This window comes from Thalassophryne amazonica, chromosome 5 (genome assembly GCF_902500255.1).
Source record: "Thalassophryne amazonica chromosome 5, fThaAma1.1, whole genome shotgun sequence".
Classification (NCBI taxonomy): domain Eukaryota; kingdom Metazoa; phylum Chordata; class Actinopteri; order Batrachoidiformes; family Batrachoididae; genus Thalassophryne; species Thalassophryne amazonica.
Genome location: NC_047107.1, coordinates 45,521,052 through 45,540,494, shown reverse-complemented (window position 1 = coordinate 45,540,494; position 19,443 = coordinate 45,521,052). Strand labels below are relative to the sequence as shown.

Genomic DNA, 19,443 nt, shown 5'->3' with positions numbered 1-19,443 from the left:
GTTGAATTTATTGTGTTCATTAGTCATGGGTGTGTTGTAGTCAAAAATAATACTATCCAATTGGAGTGACAGTGTCAATCCTTTTAAATTAGAGCACACCAGGGACACAGTGCTGTGATATTGACAAAGCAGGGGTGAGTTAATGGATTAGTGCCAACCTGTCAAGAGCGCACAGCGTCAACAAACACCAAAGCTCCCTGAGGTGAAGCATTGGTGCAGCAAGGTGAGGGGTGTTTGCTTATATTTTGTTTAATGGTTATTTTCATTTTTTAAATGTGTACATTATGGCATAAATTGTTGCCTGTGTAGAGGGAGGTTTATGGCTTTTTTTTTTCCTGTCACGAGCAGCATTGCATTATGTTGCAACCTCATATCAAATATGCTGACATCAAATGCGCGTGTCAATGAGATGCAATGTCTTTGAAAATCAATACATATTAATATTGTCCAAACACTGATCATACAGGTTACCTGAACAAGTCCCAAAATGAGTACAGTTGTGTGTGCAGCAGTGAGAGAGAGTGCATATCTCTGTAAAGTGCATATCTCTGGTAAATGAAATGCCAAATGAGCTGATAATTCTAAATAAATAAATTCTGAAATTATTGATGAATTGTGTTTTTGGTGCCATATGCCCTGAGAAATGAACTGTCACCTTCGGAGCTGCCCCTCAGACCCCTTTGTCATTTTTATAGAAATGAATGAGAAAACCTGATTTTTTTTAAGGGGGGGGGGGGGCAGCTGGAAATCAGTCTTTTTGAGTTTACGATGAATATGACAAAATGGGATGCTTTTATAAGGTCCAGCAACACCAGTAGCCATTTTTATTAATTGTCCAGTGTTCCCATGGATAAGATTTTTAAGGTTGAAGTAGAAGTTTTTGTACATGCCTCCCAGAAAAAGTGGAGAAATTGCAGCCTGCACAGCGTAAGAAATGGGATCTAGAAAACACTTGGATCTATTCCTTCAATTCAATTTGTGTGGCCAACAGAACTAAGTGTGTTGTTTAAGCCAAAAGCATGGAATGGGAGGTTTTTGTTTTTGTTTATTATTATTATTATTTTTTTGCCACTGCTGTTATTGAAATGAAATGTCTCTCTTTCCAATGCTCTGGCGGGAGCTGTGACATGGACACCGGATGGGAGTGCAATCGTGGAGAAAGAAAATTTTTTGAGTGGGTTTGTAAGTGTGGCATGAAGACCGATCGAAAGTTACTGCTGCTGCAATCTCAACGGGAGAGCCATGATGTAAGTATACCTTATCACCTAGTAAGTATATCTTATCATGTATCGAGGTACATGATACATCGGGCTATGATACAGGGTGCGATACATAAACAGACATGCAATAAGATATTTATCACATATTACAACAAAAATACAGAACAAGAACCATATAATTATTGTCAACTCCATTTGTCAAGTTCCACTGTAGAAAGAACAAGGAGCCTTCTCTTCTACTTCTTGGTTCCACTCAGCCATTCAGTGAAGATGTTCACATCACTCTCTGGTTTCCTGGTGGTGTTCTTGTTCTTATGTCTCTCTGTTAAGTCATGAGTCTTTACTAATTCTTGATGTCTCACAACTTCAGTATGAGACTCAGTTGTCGAATTCTCCCTGCTGGGGAGGCTAAAACTCTCTCACCTTGATCAAACATCTTGGTTGAATTAAATGATCTGGATCCTGTATCAGGATCCTGCACTTGTCACCACAAAATGGGGGTGTGTCATTGATGGGGCAGAGAAATGGGGGCTACTAATTGGATGAAAAGTGGTGCGATACAAAGCCTGGTATTTTAAAAGTCTTTTTTTTGTATCTCTCTATTTTAAGATTTGTATCTCACTGATTTTATTGCCACAGTTTCCAGGGTAGTAAAAGTGACAGGAAAAGTGTATGATTTATCAGCCCTATTTTTTAGAGTATAGGGCAGATTTTTGTTGTAATACATAAACACCAGACCAGCCCCGGCCATTTAACTTCATTACCTTTCCGGATGAATGACTGTGGACAATCGCCAATCTGATCTTTACTGACTGTCATGTGTTTGTACAATTTGAAGGTTTTGAAAGAAAATAATTATTTTGTTTACATACGGAGCCGTGTGGAACAGGAGCAGGAGCAATTCTACTTGGCTACTGTGTGCGAACACGGGAGGAGAACACAGAGGGATGCATCTCTCAGGGTATGTGTTTATTTTAGTTTAGATTTTTTGTTGTTGCTTTGTTTCCTGAATAGAAAAAGCAAGCCAGATTGATGTAAGTCAGTAAGTCCATTCAGCTGCTCCCTTGTTTTCACTCAGGGTCACTACAGCAGATCCAAGGTGGATCTGCATGTTGATTTTGGCACAAGTTTTACGCCGGATGCCCTTCTTGAGGCAGCATCACATTACATGGAGAAATGTGGCAGGGGTCAGGCTTGAACCCAGAACCTTCTGCACTGAAACCAAGTGCACTAACCACTTGGTCACCTCCCCCTTGCTACAGAAATTAGAACTGGACTGAAATGGGTGCAAGTGAGTGACCACGCAGCTAAAAGTGGTCCTCAAATTTACATCATGATTATGCATAAAAATGGCTGTGAATCTATCTTTTATTTTTCTTACACACTCTGGCATATTATGCTTTTATCAGCTATATCAAGGCTTTCAAAGAAATTATTTATAATCTAGTACACAGTTTTTTAACGTGATTGATGTGAGAAATGCACTTTAAATTAAAACATTTTTTCTTGCTTTTACTGCTGCTATTCTCTCTACAAAAAACATAATACTTTGACATAAGAGTACAGCATGATTAGTGAGTGGCTACTACATATGCAGGTAAATAGGTGTACATGTTTGGCGAACCATCTTATGTAAGATGTGTCTGAGTGTTCATTTATTTTTAGATTAGATTAGATTAGATGAAACTTTATTAATCCCTTGGGAAAACTCCCTCAGGGAAATTGAGGTTCCAGCAGCATTGTATAGCACCACACAGGGTAAGAAACACACAGAGTATCAAAGGTGAAAGAAATAATAATAAAAAAAAAAACAATTTGCATATATAAATATAAATACTAGACATACTGATCGTTACTGGTTTACTGGCTACTACTGCTCCTTTCATTCTCATCTTCTGTCTTCCTGTTACTCCTCCTCCTCATTTGTTCATTTTCTGAAACCATTTAGTCCACTTACATTTAAGAGTCATGGAGGAGGCTGGATGCTATCCCAGCAATCACTGGGGGAGAGGCAGGGTTCACCCTGGACAGCTCACCAGTTTATCACAGAGCTGATACATACAGACACACAAACTCACTCACACCTATGGTCAATTTAGAGTCACCAGTTCACCTAACCTGCATGTCTTTGGAAGTGGGAGGAAGTCAGAGCACCCAGTGGGAACTCACACAAACACGTGGAGAACATACAAACGCCACACAGAAAAAAAACAGGTAGGAAGCAAACAGTGCTAACCACTAGGCCACTGTGCTGTGCCTGTGTGTTGTGTTCTTAAAATAATGAAATACACTGTGCTGTACATTAAACTGGAGGTTTGGTGGGATAAGGTGCAAACCTTTTGTTGTGAGGGATAATATGAACATGACAGCTCTGTGCCTGGCCAAACCACATTTTTAGAACGACATGCCACATGAGCTCAAGTGGTGTCATGATTGACAGGACAAGGACACTGGGCATACAAATGACAACTGTGTAAGGTAAAAACTTGTGATAGTACTTGGTTTGTGCTGTGCGCTGCTGTACGTTAGTTAGGATAACGCCCACTGTCTCTGTGGTGTTTCTTGTAGAATTTTACTGTATGGTAAATTTTTTTCTTGTTGTGGAATCATCTTTGGCTACTCATATACATCCACATTGGTGATTTGCTTGAAAACAGATAAACTTCACCTACTCATGTCTTTTGGTCTTTTAAACCAATACAGCTTCATAAGAAAGAGGTCAGAACCCCAATGAAAGGTTTTTTTGGGGGGGGGGGGTGTTGGGGAAAGGTTTGTTTCTCTTCCTGTTCTGTTTATTCTTTTCATGTAATTTTTATTTGTACGGATTGTCGTGCCTTGTCTCTGCTTTCACTGTTAACATGTATTCATGTACACCTTAAAGTTATGTTCTGTGAAATGAGAACAAATTTTGAATGTAAATGACAGTGGGCGTTGGAGCAGCCAGGGGGTATTCAAATGGGTCAACCACTTGTAGTAACACATCACTCCTAAAAACAATCTTTGGTGTGTCACATGAGGTGAATCTGCCCTATGACTAGATTTTTGGAAAACCATGTGACGGTCACATTGGACACTCACATTGCTCACATCATCACACAGCTTCTACAGTATGAGTAGTACAAAGATGGTGGACGATGGCTCGAAAGTTTGCAGAGTTCACTTTTCAGCAAAAAAAAAGTAAGTTTCTGTCTCATATCATTAAAAAAGTTATTTATAATTTAGTAAATCTTGGTCTCAGCCGTCGTATACGACAGTGTCGGTCCCAGAGGGTTAAACCCTTAGATCTTCAGCAAATGTATTGCTAACAAACCAACCAACCAACCAACAAACAAATGGACGCGACCGAAAACATAACGTCCTTGGCGGAGGTAATCATCCTACCAATAATTTGTGTTGTTTGTGGGGATGTTACTGCCTGGCATTATTCTGCCAACTGCTCCACCAAAATAGGTCCAGTCACTACCAAACTCTGCCAAGGAATGGATTATTATCAGGCCCTTCCAGATTGACTATTTTAAAGATGAGATATTGTGCCACTGTAAAGAGCAGGCTGTTTTTTTTTTTTTTTAGTTATGTATGTCCAACTCTTTGTCTTTGCTGCCATGATTGTAAATGACCTTGCTTCTGTTTTCTTTACCACACTTAATACTTTTATTTGAAAGGTCCAGAACAACAAGGTGGCATAAATCAGTTGTAACTGCCACAAAACTATGCAGTAGTGTGTGCTCCATGGTTAAAATGGATAAAGGGTCATTTTAAAGTGTAAAAGGGCACCACAGTCTCCTTTGAACCCCTGTGTGATGTTGCAGGATTTGACCACTTCTGGGGACAGTCTCCAATTGTGCAATACTAAAATAGCATAACTTCACATGGATAAAAGGTGTACTGTTTTGTTTTCGGTTGCAGTCACCGAAGCAGTGGCAAAAAAAAAAAAAAAGAAAAAAAAAAAAGAGTTTTTTTTTCGGTTCCCAGTGTAGAAGGGAAGACAAGGCAAATAGGAGAGGTCATTTCAGTAAGTGTTAGCCTACACAGCTAGCCAGAGTAGCTGTGTTCACATCTGCCTCGACATGTTTGAGCTCTGGGTTATAAACAAACCACAACACATGTCCACTTTCCACCGCATCGTCAACTTTTTCTTTGCCTTTTCACTTTGTTTGCCATGTAATTTGCCCAGAAACTCTGATAGGGCTGTCCCCAGATGTAGGATTATTGCATCATATGCGTCATATTTTTAACCCTTTAGCACCCGTGCTCAAACGAGACTGCGCTGCCCAATTTTAAGCTGCAAGCAGTCCCAAATCACCTGGTTGATGAGGGAACAAGGTTGGTATTACAGTTCTGTCATGTAAATGTAAGTTTTGCTATATTTCACAAAGTTTTCAGTTTGCTACTCAGGGTATATGTTTACCGGGTAACATGAATGAATGAATTTATTCAGCACACAGACAAAACTGACAAATTAACCTCACAGCAAAAACAATATTTATGTTAGAACCAGGAACCCTATAGATGCAACTTACAATGATGTTTTTTGGATTTTTCACATGTAATTTCCACAGTCCAAAGAAAAGGACATATTGTGAACAATTTCACAGCGATGGCTAGATCTAACATAAAGTGCCACACCTCCACCACGTTTATTAACCCTATTTCTGGCACAAAAAAAAATGATAACCCTCAAACTGGACAGTCAGCATACTCATGTTTTAACCACATCTCAGTCAAAGCAATAACTGAAAAACATTTGTTAGCACTTTTTAAAGACTTATGCTCTTGAAATGTATAATAGAAAATGTCCCATTTATGAAAGAACAATGCTTAAATTGTTCCTCAGTAAAATAATTACAAAGATGATTTCTGTTTTCAAGGGAAAAAAAAAAACAGTCCAGATCAGTATTATTTTCAGTGTTATGAAATCTGTGTTCGACCTCATCAAAAACTTGTAAATTGAGCTCCTGTGCAGAAGTAAATTGCAGAGTCAGTTATCATTATAAAAGAAATATAATCCACAGACAAAGAGATGCACTTAAATAAATTCCAACTTCATGATATGAACCTAAACATGATATATAATTCCTCAAAAAATTGTCCCATAACAAAAAATGAAGAAAAAAAAAAACAAAACACTCCAAGCAAGCAACAACCATATTGTTTAACAGAATGAACAATCACTTAAAATGATCCAAGTCCGAAAGCTCTCTTAGCAACATAACTCTGGCGTTCCATTTAATTTAATCCACACTTTTCAATTTCTGGTCCAGGTTGCTTGTATTTTTTTCTGCTTTTGCAAGGCTCTTGCTTGTCTGGCTATCACTGCATTTTTCTTTGTCAAATGTTCATTTACATACACATCTGTCCCTCGTAACTTTTTTGTTTGACGAAGCAACTCATTCTTGAACTTCCTGTTTGCAAACCGAATAATAATGGCAGGTTTAGACGTATTATCTTTTCATGGTAATGAGTGGCAGTCTGGGATGTTACTATTGTTAATGTGGATGCCCTTTGATTAAAAAATTATTATTACTTGATGTTCCAGAGAATGAATTTCTTCCTGCAAATCCTCGTTGACAATGGAACCATTACCAATGGCAGCAGCCCTCATGTATGACCGATGTTTTATATTTAGTCCTGTTACAATTACATCCTCCATTCTAGTGTATTGCTCGAGTTCATCCAAACGATTTTCCAGTATTTTGATTTTATTGTCCTTCTCTTGCATTTGCTTTCTGAGGTCTCAAACCTCCTTCAGTAAACCAAGCAATTTCGATTGTTGTTTTACTACTCCACTGAGATCATCAGACATGAAGTTCAAGGACTGTTTGATTTTGTCCAGGTCTTCTCCGCTTATGGCTTTTTTTTTTTTGGCATGATGAATAAAAAAAAAAAAAAAAAAGATTTTACCTTATCCCTTCAAGCAGTTACCGAGAAGGGCCCATCCCGACGTTAAGCCTCTGCTGGGCCTGGAGGCTAAACCGATTTGGTCCGACGCCTGCGCCAATAGCCCTGGAGGAAGCCAGTCTCTGCTGGAATCTGGTCCCACCCAGTGGTGGTCAGTGGTGGGGGCCTGATCCCGACCAGACGGTAGCACGCTGACGCTAAAGCTCCGGCCTAGCCGGTGATGCTCGGCTGGCGGTGGGGCCTGATCCCGGCTAGATGGTAGCACGCCAATGCTAAAGCTCTGGCCTAGCCCAGTGATGTTCGGCCGGTGGTGGGGCCTAATCCCAGCCTGACTGTAGCACGCTGACGCTGTGGCCTGATCCAGGCCCGGTGATGTCCGACTGCCGCAGTAGCCTGGTCACGGCCCGGTGATGTCCGAACGCCGCAGGAGCCTGGTCACAGCCTATGGTGGCTAGCCACCGCTGTTAGCTTAGGGTTAGCTCACTGCTCCTCTCGTTAGCTCGCTGCTCTGTGTGTTGTGACCCACTGCTCTGTGTGTTGTGCCAGTAGAGGGTGCAAGCGCACTTTGGTAAAAGTTATGCTAATGGTTGATTTGCTTTTGTAATGAAAGGTCACGTACAATCACAATATGTCTTATTTTATTTCATGGAACAGACAACAGACAAATGCAGCCACTATTAGTGCCATTTTTTATGCATCACTTTGCGCTTGCTTTTACATCCATCCATATAATTACAAACACACGGGTGTGTTTATTGCTCATCAGTGTGTCTCTGATTTGCACATCACTCTGATGACTGCTTGTTTTCACACTATTAACGGTTCCCAGCATCGGCTCCATGTGTCGGAGATGGCACAATGGCTGTAGAAAGGTGCATACGCAAGCCAGAATTTATGCGTGATGCACCGCACATTTCCATGGTCATATCACTTTTGATACATCTGAATGTGAGCATGGAGACGGATGTATGACACGTTTTTGTGCGTAAGCACGCTTTATACATGAGGCCCCTACAGAGTAGAGTGGCCAAGGGATGTCAGTGCGTTGTGAAATAAATCTGTCGCCAGAGAAATATCGGCAGAGGAATTCCAAAGATTTGTCTGAGCAATGGGGTGGTGTACCATCTTGTTGGTAGATAACTGTGTTCATATTCACCCCTCTTTTCTTTCTTAGCGCAGGGAAGAACATGGTCCGCATGAGTGCTATGTATCAGGCAGTGTCCACTGTCACACAACTCTCATTTTCATCCTCAAAGAAATACGGAAATACGATGATGCCATTTCGGCCTATGGCAAAATACACAGTCACTTTCTCCTGGTTAAGTGAGCGACCGGAATGTTCATGAGGCTGAGTCTGAGGTCAGAATCACATGTCCTGTTTACTGAATATGCTCACTCAGGTGGCAGTGAGCCTCATTGCAGAAGAAAATCAAATCTAACAAGCCATGGTCATGTTCAATCCTCTGACTGATATCCCGACAAAATGCTAGTTGTTCAGCTTTATTGCAATTAGTCTGCCTCTGCAAAATTTGTATTTTGGCCTGGGGACCTACTCCAGATGTAGAGATGGTGCCTTGGTCAAGGGTAGAGAATGAGCAGACCCTAAATAAGCATGTTTGGATTGTGGGAGGAAACCGGTATGCATGCAGACATTCATGTGTGTGTGTGTACCTTGAAGATGGAGAAACTGGGGAGAGCTGACATTTGGCGTCCCTTTGTTTTTTTCAGTCAGGGTCGCCACAGCAGATCCAAAGTGGATCTGCATGTTGAATTGGCATAAATTTTTACGACGAATGTCCTACCTGATGCAAATCCACATTACATAGAGAAGTGTGGCAGGGTTGGGGTTTGAATTGGAAACCTTCAGCACTGAAACCAAGTGCACTTGGCCACTTGGCAACAATATCCTGACACATACATAGGTAACACCTCGCATCAGGCAAATGAGGAGTTCACATTTCCAAGTCAAAATTACAGTGCATCCAGAAAGCATTCACAGCACACTTTTTTTTTGTTAGTTATTATTATTACAGTTATTATTCCAAAATGGAATAAATTATTTATGAATTTATTAATAATTAATTAATTAATTAATTATTTTACTGCAAAATTCTACACACAATAACTGATCATGACAATGTGAAAAAAGTAGGAGATAAACATTTTGAATTGTGACTGTTTTGGACTACTTTAAGAAATCTTTCAGTTGTTCCACCGTGAACGTAATGAAGAGTCAAGAGATACTGCTGTTGTTTACCCCCCCTTGCCTTCCCAGAATGTATTGCACACAGCAAAGATGGCGGTATCTGCAAACAAGTCAATGGGGGGAGAAGTACTGGAGGTTTGTCTGGAAGTCGGGAACCAGAGAGCTGAGAAGCCAGGTGAGGTGCTAATGGGTAGCAGTCGAGATTCAGAGTGCTGAAAAAAAGGCAAAGGAAAAAAAAGTAGAGGCAATAAACAAGTGAGACGAGAAAGCAGAATCTGAGATCAGAGTGGAGTGGAAAGCCAGGATGCAGGTTGAAGAGCAACAAGTGTGTCAGCTGCCACAGAAACTCCACTGACAAAAACATGCAGCAAAAAGAGTACATACATGGAGACAATAACAAAGTCCAGAGATCAGGAAAAAGAAAGCTTGGTATAAATGTCAGAGTTGGGCAGGGAAGCTACTCAGAAACAGGCCTGATGCCCTCAAAAAAAGAAAGTAACAAAGGAAATCACCAGGCTTTTGCACTTTTTTCTTTGTTCCCAGCTCTGACACAATGGACTTATCTGCCGTCACTTTCTGTTGTCTACTATCAAGTTGTCTGTTGCCTTCCCTTTTTTTTTTTTGGATTGTGTGCTCTCTGCACAGAGGCAAACTCCATGCAAGTGTGCATGCTCAGCGTACCAAAGCAAAGCAAGCAGTCTGAATACCTTTTTTATGAGCACAAAACAAATGAGTCCCATCCCACTGGTTTTGAATTAAATGTGTATTTTTTTTATAATCTGCATGCAAAGTTGTACTCTTCACAGTGTGCTCTGTGTGTATGCCAAAGTATGGCAGGCGGTCTGAAAAGGCACAGTGACGGAACACAAAAATCTGAGGTGTTGAAATGTATGTGTTGATATGATTTTGTAGTCATAACACAGTATGTGTGAAGACTGACACAGAAATTCTGTGGAATTAAAACTGATGTGTGAATGTCAAATATCTGCTGTTGTTGGGCTGACTGTCTTCCAAATGCTTATTTAAGCACAGGCTGCTGTCCTGTCCAGGGTGTACCCTGCATGCTGTATGACTGCTGGGATAGGCACCCCTCCCAATCCCTGTTACCCTTAATTGGAGTAAGCGGGTATAGAAAATGGATGAATGCTTCTTCACACACCTCCATACTTGAAATAACTGGTGGAAAACTCATGTTTTTGTTTTCACAGAATTAATAGAACCTGAGGTAATTTATATGAATAATTTTCCAGAAGGTAAAAATGGCCACAATCATTAATGCCATGGGACCGTGCAGTCCATGAAAATAACTGGCATGGTGCTTTTGGGCAAGAATACAATTGCTGAGAGTCTCTGGTAGTAATTACTTTAGGCCACTTCTCCATATAAAACTAATCTCATCTGAACAGATCTGAAGTCAGATTGCAGTGGGTCAAGAGTGGACATGTACCAAGATGAACGTTTCTTTAAACAGCATGGAAGTTTCCAGAAATTGACAGACGTAAAATCTTATGAATGACCAATTGGAAAAATTTGGGGTTTAGATTAATGGCTGTCTCATTGGCCGACAGCCTTTCTGCTGTTGACATGCCTGCTCATGCCACTGGTTAAATGATGATTGTAAGCGTTGTGATGATGCCTCACATTCACCAGATACATGATAGTCAAACATACAACAATTCCAATGAAGTTGAGATGTTGTGTGAAATGTAAATAAAACAGAATACAATGATTAGCAAATCCTCTTCAACCTATATTCAATTGAATACACCACAAAGACAAGATATTTAATGACTTAGACTTTGTTTTTGTGCAAATATTAGCTCATTTTGAAATGGATGCCTGCAACACATTTCAAAAAAGCTGGGACAGGGGCAACAAAAGACTGGGAAAGTTGATGAATGCTCAAAGAACACCTGTTTGGAACATTCCACAGGTGAACAGGTTAATTGGAAACAGCCTTCTCTGGGCCCGAGATCATTTGAAATGGACAGACGCAAAGTGGAAAAGTGTGCTCTGGTCTGATGAGTCCACATTTCAAATTGTTTCTGGAAATCATGGACGTCATGTCCTCTGGAAAAAAGAGGAAAAAGGCCATCAAGATTATTACCAGCACAAAGTTCAAAAGCCAGCATCCGTGATGGTATGGGGGTGTGTTAGTGCCCATGGTACTAGATTGGCCTGTCTGCATTCCAGACCTGTCGCCCATTGAAAATGTGTGCCGCATTATGAAGCGCAAAATACGACAACGGAGACCCCGGACTGTTGAACAGCTGAAGTCGTACATGAAGCAAGAATGGGAAAGAATTACACCTACAAAGCTTCAACAATTAGTATCCTCAGTTCCCAAAATGCTTATTGAGTGTTGTAAGAAGGAAAGATGATGTAACACAGTGGTAAACATACCACTGTCCCAGCTTTTTTGAAATGTGTTGCAGGCATCCATTTCAAAATGAGCAAATATTTGCACAAAAACAATCAAATTTATCAGTTTGAACATTAAATATCTTGTCTTTGTGGCGTATTCAATTGAATATAGGTTGAAGAGAATTTGCAAATCATTGTATTCTGTTTTTATTTACATTTTACACAACGTCCCAACTTCGTTGGAATTGGGATTGTAAATGGTGTTTTCATCTCAGAAGATACTGTCTTCGGGATTATGCATGACAGACAAGTTTTGACAATCAAGACCACAAATTCTCTTTACTCCAAGGGACATGTTGCTGTCATGTATCCTTGATGTGGATTTGCCAAGTTTATATAATACCTAAATAGGTCCTTGTCATTTGATTGGTGGATTGTATGTCACATGACATTTGATTATTTGTCCCATTGTATAGAAACATACTCCACTGTGTAACAGTGTCAGTTTTTGTGCATTTTGGTTTCACACATTTCGCTCCAATGACTCCATTACCTTTTGGGAGGGGGAGGGATGCTTTCATGGTGAGAGGAACCTAAATCCAGTACTCCATAAACTGATTAGAAGCTTATGCAGTGTTCTTGGGGACATCTGTAGGGGCTGTAAATGCACTGTCGGATGAAGAATTTTCGTTTTCATTTCAGTTCCTATCACAGTTTTGGCTGGATTCAAGAAAGCAGACATGATTCCACAGACTCCATTTCAGTCCTCAAATGTGTCGACGGGCTCACCTGCTGGTAGGATGCAACTGCTGTGTGGACACAGAGCCATTTCTGCCCTGCTGCGTTCAGCTTCCTGTTCTGAGAAGAAGCACCAAATTTAAAGTAAAATATCAAATCACACATCTATTTTAGGTACTATATAAAACAAATCATAATCCATTTGTGCAATGGCAAGACTATGTGCATGAATGTTGTATTCAATGAGGTTCCCCATTCAACAGAAAATTCCATCTTTCATCTCATGCAAATATTCTTGCCATTGCATTCTTAAACATTTATTGTTTGTTTTGGCACACATATTCTAAATGAATTAATGTTTATTTTCAGATATGGAGCCAGTCTGGAGCTGACCTCTAATGAGCTACAGGGGTCAAGAAAGAATTACACAGGGGTCCAAATTTAAAAATGCTCCAATCATGTTGAATCACATCTTATCATAACGATTCCAAAAGGGTATAGTTTGGACTATCTATGACTGAATGTTCTGGAGTCAGTGGTGGGCACACTTCCGATAATCCGATAACAGATAATTATCGAAGATAATGTTTTCATTATCGGATTATCTTTTTAGATAAATTTAAAAACCATCGGACTAATTATCTTCCGATGAATTGCCGTTCGATAACTTTTAGACCTATAACATAGTAAACTTGTTGGGAAAGTGTAGGAACACGGACCCACAACAGGGGGCGCAAATGAACGGACAATGGAGTAAGTCAAATAACAACGCTTTACTGTTGTGAATGTGCACAACGAATACAACCAATCACAGAAATGGACAACAGTCAATTTACAAAAGTGTCGTGTGGGCAGGCTCGAAGATAGGAGACGCCTCTCCAAGGTAAGACCGGTACCACACGGCTTCCTCCGCCACAGGACCCCGGGTATACTGGAGCCGGCAAGTCCCGAACTCCCAGGTGGCCACTGCCTCCGCGTGTCGGACCTGGTACTGCTGGCGAGAAAACAAAGTACAGTCAGATGGGGGCGCGTTTGCACCCAGGACTCTGAACAGCAGGAAAGTTACCTCCACCTCTCGTTGGAACAGTAATCCGAATAACTAGCTTAATCCAAAAGCTACACTCAGTTAGCGTCAATACGTTACCTCTCCGGTAAAACGATATCTCGGCAATGAGGTGGAGATGCCGTCCTGCTGATATACCCCACTGATGATTGCCGTCAGCTGTCTCAGGTGATGGGTGACAGCTGTCACCGAGGCTGCTCCCGTGAGGCGGCGGCGCCCTCTGGTGCCTGGAGCCCGCACTCCAGGCAGGGCGCCCTCTGGTGGTGGTGGGCCAGCAGTACCTCCTCTTCAGCGGCCCACACAACAGGACCCCCCCCTCAACGGGCGCCTCCTGGCGCCCGACCGGGCTTGTCCGGGTGGCGACGGTAGAAGTCGGCCAGGAGGGCCGGGTCCAGGATGAAGCTCCTCTTCACCCAGGAGCGTTCTTCAGGGCCATACCCCTCCCAGTCCACCAGATATTGAAAGCCCCGGCCCATCCGTCGGACGTCCAACAACCGGCGCACTGTCCAAGCCGGCTCGCCATCGATGATCCGGGCAGGAGGTGGCGCCGGACCGGGTGTACAGAGGGGCGAGGTGTGATGGGGCTTGATTTTTGACACATGGAATACTGGATGGATCCGCAGTGAGGCTGGAAGCTGAAGCCTCACTGCGGCGGGATTGATGACCTTGAGGATTTTAAACGGTCCTATGTACCTGTCCTGTAGTTTAGGGGAGGCCACTTGTAGTGGGATGTCCTTTGTGGACAACCACACTTCCTGCCCGGGGCGATACGTAGGGGCCGGGGTCCGCCGCCGGTCTGCATGGGTCTTCGCCCTCATCCGGGCCTTCAACAAAGCAGAACGGGCGGCACGCCACACCCGACGGCACCTCCGCAGGTGGGCCTGGACCGAGGGCACACCGACCTCTCCCTCAACCACCGGGAACAACGGGGGCTGATACCCCAAACACACCTCAAAGGGGGAGAGGCCGGTGGCTGATGACACTTGACTGTTGTGAGCGTACTCGATCCAGGCCAGATGAGTACTCCAGGCCGCCGGGTGCGCGGCTGTCACACAACGCAGTGTTTGCTCCATTTCTTGATTGGCCCGCTCTGCTTGCCCGTTGGTCTGGGGGTGATACCCGGACGAGAGACTGACCGTGGCCCCCAGTTCCCGGCAAAAGCTCCTCCAGACATGCGAGGAGAACTGGGGACCGCGATCGGAGACGATGTCTGATTGTATCCCATGCAGGCGGATGACGTGGTGGACCAGGAGGTCCGCTGTCTCCTGGGCCGTTGGGAGCTTCGGGAGGGCCACGAAGTGGGCCGCCTTGGAGAATCGGTCCACTATCGTGAGGATCACGGTGTTGCCCTGGGACGGCGGGAGGCCCGTGACAAAATCCAGGCCGATGTGGGACCAGGGGCGATGAGGCACGGGCAGCGGCTGTAGCAGTCCCGGAGCCTTGCGATGGTCGGCCTTGCCCCTGGCACAGGTGGTACAGGCCTGGATATAGTCCCGGACGTCGGCCTCCAGGGACGCCCACCAGAAGCGCTGCCGGACAACTGCCACGGTTCTTCGCACCCCTGGATGACAGGAGAGCTTAGAGCCGTGACAGAAGTCCAGGACTGCAGCCCTAGCCTCTGGTGGGACGTACAGTCTGTTCTTTGGTCCAGTCCCGGGGTCCGGGCTTCGTGCCAGGGCCTCCCGGACGGTTCTCTCTACGTCCCAGGTGAGGGTGGCCACGATAGTGGACTCCGGGATGATGGGTTCCGGTGGATCCGACAACTCCGCTTTGACCTCGTCTTTGTGTACCCGGGACAAGGCATCCGACTTCTGGTTCTTGGTCCCGGGCCGGTAGGTGATGCGGAAGTCAAAACGGCCGAAGAACAGTGACCAGCGGGCTTGCCTGGGATTCAGCCGCTTGGCGGTCCTGATATATTCCAGGTTCCGGTGGTCAGTGAAAACCGTGAACGGCACGGACGTTCCCTCCAACAGGTGTCTCCACTCTTCAAGAGCCTCTTTCACCGCAAGGAGTTCTCGGTTGCCGACGTCATAGTTCCGTTCAGCCGGGGTCAACCTGCGGGAAAAATAGGCACACGGATGAAGGACCTTATCGGTCTTCCCACTCTGGGACAGCACAGCTCCTATCCCTGAGTCTGAGGCGTCCACTTCAACCACTAACTGGCGACTAGGATCGGGCTGCACCAGAACGGGTGCAGACGAGAAGCGCCGTTTCAACTCCTTGAACGCGGCCTCGCAACGATCCGACCAGGTGAAGGGGACTTTTGGTGAGGTCAGGGCTGTCAGGGGGCTAACAACCTGGCTGTAGCCCTTAATGAACCTCCTGTAGAAATTTGCAAAGCCGAGGAACTGTTGCAGCTTCCTACGGCTTGTGGGTTGGGGCCAGTCTCTCACCGCTGCAACCTTGGCCGGATCAGGAGCGACGGAGTTGGGGGAGATGATGAACCCCAGGAAGGACAAAGAGGTGCGGTGGAACTCACACTTCTCGCCCTTAACAAACAGCCGGTTCTCCAATAACCGCTGCAGGACCTGACGTACATGTCGGACATGGGTCTCAGGATCCGGAGAAAAGATGAGTATGTCGTCTAGATATACGAAGACGAATCGGTGCAGGAAGTCCCGCAAGACATCATTAACCAATGCTTGGAACGTCGCGGGAGCATTTGTAAGACCGAACGGCATGACCAGGTACTCAAAATGACCTAACGGGGTGTTAAATGCCGTCTTCCACTCGTCTCCCTCCCGGATCCGAACCAGGTGATACGCATTCCTAAGATCCAGTTTGGTGAATATCTTGGCTCCATGCAGGGGCGTGAACACCGAATCCAACAAGGGTAAGGGGTATCGGTTACGAACCGTGATTTCGTTCAGCCCCCTGTAATCAATGCATGGACGTAATCCGCCATCCTTTTTCCCCACAAAAAAGAAACCCGCACCCATCGGGGAGGTGGAATTCCGGATCAACCCGGCAGCCAAAGAGTCCCGGATGTAGGTCTCCATTGATTCGCGTTCAGGTCGTGAGAGGTTGTACAGCCTGCTGGACGGGAACTCAACGCCTGGAACCAAATCAATGGCACAATCATACGGGCGGTGCGGGGGAAGGGTGAGTGCCAGATCCTTGCTGAACACCTCCGCAAGGTCATGGTACTGCACCGGCACCGGCCCTAGATTGGGCGGGGCTCTGACCTCCTCCCTGGCCTGGGAACCGGGAGGAACCGAGGAACCTAAACATACCCGATGGCAGGTCTCGCTCCACTGGACCACTACCCCGGACGGCCAATCGATCCGGGGATTGTGTTTCAACATCCAGGGAAAACCTAAAATCACTCGGGAGGTGGCCGGAGTTACAAAAAACTCGATCTCCTCCCGGTGATTCCCCGACACCACCAGAGTTACTGGTGGTGTCTTGTGAGTGATTGGAGGGAGTAGGGAGCCATCTAGTGCCCGTACCTGCACAGGCGAGGTAAGCGCCACCAGAGGGAACCCTATCTCCCTGGCCCATTTGCTATCAAGCAAATTCCCTTCTGAGCCCGTGTCCACCAGTGCTGGGGCCTTCAGGGTTAAATCCTCATAAAGGATTGTAACTGGGAGTCGTGTGGCGATGTGGGTGTGTCCCACGTGCACGTCTCGGCCCCCCCCTAGCCCAGTGTCTAGGGACGGGCGTTGGTGTTTAACCGCTCGGGGCAGTCTCTTACCTGATGCTCAATCGAGCCACAAACAAAACACGCTCCGCGGGCCAGCCTCCTTTGTGTGACCGGTGCCCTAAATGTTGCCCTACTCGTGTCCATAGCTTCGTCAGCAGGGGGAGCTGTGATCGCACGGAGCGCAGGGGCCGTGGAGCGTGGGGAGGGCGGAACGCGGTTGGAACCGGAAGGGAGAGGGACGACGCGTGCCTGGCCACGCCCTTCGTCTCGTTCCCGACGGCGCTCATTTAACCGATTGTCTAATCGTATGACAAGATCGATAAGCCCATCCAAATCCCGTGGTTCGTCCTTAGCCACCAGGTGCTCCTTGAGGACCAATGACAGTCCGTTTACAAAGGCGGCACGGAGGGCGGTGCTATTCCAGCCGGACCTCGCAGCCGCGATGCGGAAGTCGACTGCATAGGCAGCTGCGCTCCGGCGCCCCTGTCTCATTGACAGCAGCACGGCTGAAGCGGTTTCTCCTCTATTAGGGTGATCGAACACTGTTCTGAGCTCCCTCACAAACCCATCGTATGTCAGAAGGAGCCGTGAACCATGCTCCCAGAGCGCTGTAGCCCAAGCGCGTGCCTCACCACGAAGCAGATTTATCACATAAGCTACCTTGCTAGCGTCGGTCGCGTACATGACGGGACGCTGTGCGAAGACGAGCGAACACTGCATAAGGAAATCCACGCACGTCTCCACACAGCCTCCGTACGGCTCTGGGGGGCTTATGTATGCTTCAGAGGATGGTGGGGGGGGGTCGTTGGACAACCAGTGGAACGTCGCTGTCACGCACAGGGTCTACGGGAGGGAGAGCTGCAGCGGCGCCCGGAGGGCGCGCTTCCACCTGCGCGGCGAGAGCCTCCACCCTGCGGTTCAGGAGGGCGTTCTGCTCGGCCATCAAATCTAACCGAGTCGTGAAAGCGGCGAGGATCCGCTGCAACTCACCGAGTACCCCTCCTGCGGACGCCTGTGCGCCTTGTTCTTCCATTGGCCGTTCAACAGCCGGTTGACGCCCCTCGGGATCCATGACGCTGGCCGAGATATCCTGTTGGGAAAGTGTAGGAACACAGACCCACAACAGGGGGCGCAAATGAACAGACAATGGAGTAAGTCAAATAACAACGCTTTACTGTTGTGAATGTGCACAACGAATACAACCAATCACAGAAATGGACAACAGTCAATTTACAAAAGTGTCGTGTGGGCAGGCTCGAAGATAGGAGACGCCTCTCCAAGGTAAGACCGGTACCACACGGCTTCCTCCGCCACAGGACCCTGGGTATACTGGAGCCGCCAAGTCCCGAACTCCCAGGTGGCCACTGCCTCCGCGTGTCGGACCTGGTACTGCTGGCGAGAAAACAAAGTACAGTCAGATGGGGGCGCGTTTGCACCCAGGACTCTGAACAGCAGGAAAGTTACCTCCACCTCTCGTTGGAACAGTAATCCGAATAACTAGCTTAATCCAAAAGCTACACTCAGTTAGCGTCAATATGTTACCTCTCCGGTAAAACGATATCTCGGCAATGAGGTGGAGATGCCGTCCTGCTGATATACCCCACTGATGATTGCCGTCAGCTGTCTCAGGTGATGGGTGACAGCTGTCACTGAGGCTGCTCCCGTGAGGCGGCGGCGCCCTCTGGTGCCTGGAGCCCGCAATCCAGGCAGGGCGCCCTCTGGTGGTGGTGGGCCAGCAGTACCTCCTCTTCAGCGGCCCACACAACAAAACTAAGCTGAACAGTGAAAAACAATTTTGAAATTATTAAAGCAGTTGAGACCTACCTGTTGAAAGTTTCCTAATAGATACATTGTTCTAGCTTCTGTAAGCAAAGAACTGGGCCCCCCCCCAAAAAATAATTTCTTTTAACACCATACTGGTATAATCGCAATATCACCAAGTCATCCAGAGGCATACATTTTTAACTTATGGTTCAAATTTTAACCTACTCATTTTGGACAAGTTATTTAAAATTACTGTCATGTCTGAAGCTTTATAAAGTGAAAATATCAGATATATGTTTTCGTTTAAAAGTAATGTGCTAATTTTTAAGGTTTTGTGAGCACATGCTGTGCCGGGCAGCAATGCATTATGGGTAGCATAGGGTAATCTCAGACGTTCACGACAGGACAAATGCATTTCAGACACTCTGTTCAGGCTCCACGGATAACAGCATTAAACTCTAGTGCATAAAACTCTCGTGAATATAGACGTTAGTGTATTTGTGTTTGTTAAATTCCACGCATCTTAAAAGTTAAATGGAGCAGACAC

At 45.5% G+C, this 19,443-nt stretch overlaps 1 long non-coding RNA gene across 1 annotated transcript; it reads right to left on the bottom strand.

Moving 5' to 3' along the window:
• Positions 1-8,007: 8,007 nt before the first annotated feature.
• LOC117509775 lies at positions 8,008-18,587 on the bottom strand. The gene is made up of 3 exons (XR_004560515.1): positions 18,576-18,587; positions 17,490-17,495; positions 8,008-8,129 (listed from the first exon to the last, which is right to left on the bottom strand). It is a non-coding gene; the product is annotated as an uncharacterized LOC117509775 (long non-coding RNA).
• Positions 18,588-19,443: the final 856 nt, after the last annotated feature.